The 871-nt window shown below is 51.2% G+C and overlaps 1 pseudogene; it reads right to left on the bottom strand.

Moving 5' to 3' along the window:
• Positions 1–248: 248 nt before the first annotated feature.
• LOC120520064 lies at positions 249–301 on the bottom strand (annotated as a pseudogene).
• Between the last annotated feature and the right edge of the window lie 570 nt (positions 302–871).

The following is an 871-nucleotide window of genomic DNA, read 5'->3' as shown; positions in this document are numbered from 1 at the left end:
CCGGCCGGGCTCCAACCCCGGCCGGCGACTGCACGGGATAAACCGGCATCGGGGCGCCGCCTGGCGGTGACCACGGGCCCCTACAGGTAGGGCTTCCATGCCCCGAACCTGTGGTCCCCAACAGAACCAGGACGGACGCCCCTCACGGTCTGGAGGAGGCACATGCCCTCCTCTCGTCCTCCTGTCGTCCCAGCCGTGCTCCAGCCCGGCCGGGGACCACAATACATACATAGAGATATTATTATTATCTAATCTTCTCTGTATCGTTCCAATTTTAGTATATGTGCTGCGAAGCAAGCACGAGATATTATTATTATCATGGCCACTGCTCATGTTGAGTGCATGATCTCTCTGTGTCTGTGGGAATCTCCAGTGTTCTTCCCCACACCACAGAGTAGCATGTTGAGTTCACTTTCGAGCAGGCGAGGAGAGTCCAGCAACCGGTATCTCGTCCAGGACTGTTTCCTTTCTTGAGCCCATTATAATTGCCTCTACTTAATGTTTGTTTTCTCAGTTTAGAGCCCATTGCTACCAGGATACACTCCAGCTCTTTATAATCCCAACAAAGAAAAAGAGAGTCCTGAACTTCCGCTTTGGAACCCCTGCACATTTTTTCTCCAGGTTATTTTTGCCTTTACTGTTCTCCTGACCTATTCTGTGTATAAGGCCTGTACTTCTGTATTAGGTATGTATCTATCAAGCGTAAGTGTTGTGAACCCGGCCGGACACAGACAGGAGGACATGTTGTAATCCACCACCACACGTTTCTTTACACAGCAACTATTTACAAAGTCCAGTGCACAAACCCCAAACACACAGTCCTGGCCACAGAATGCCTCTTCTCAGGCCGCCTCCACTCTCCTCTCGTGCC

This window comes from Polypterus senegalus, chromosome 1 (assembly GCF_016835505.1).
Source record: "Polypterus senegalus isolate Bchr_013 chromosome 1, ASM1683550v1, whole genome shotgun sequence".
In the NCBI taxonomy this organism is placed as follows: Eukaryota; Metazoa; Chordata; class Cladistia; order Polypteriformes; family Polypteridae; genus Polypterus; species Polypterus senegalus.
The sequence above is the reverse complement of the archived record's forward strand: the minus strand, read 5'-3'. Positions and strand labels throughout refer to the sequence as shown.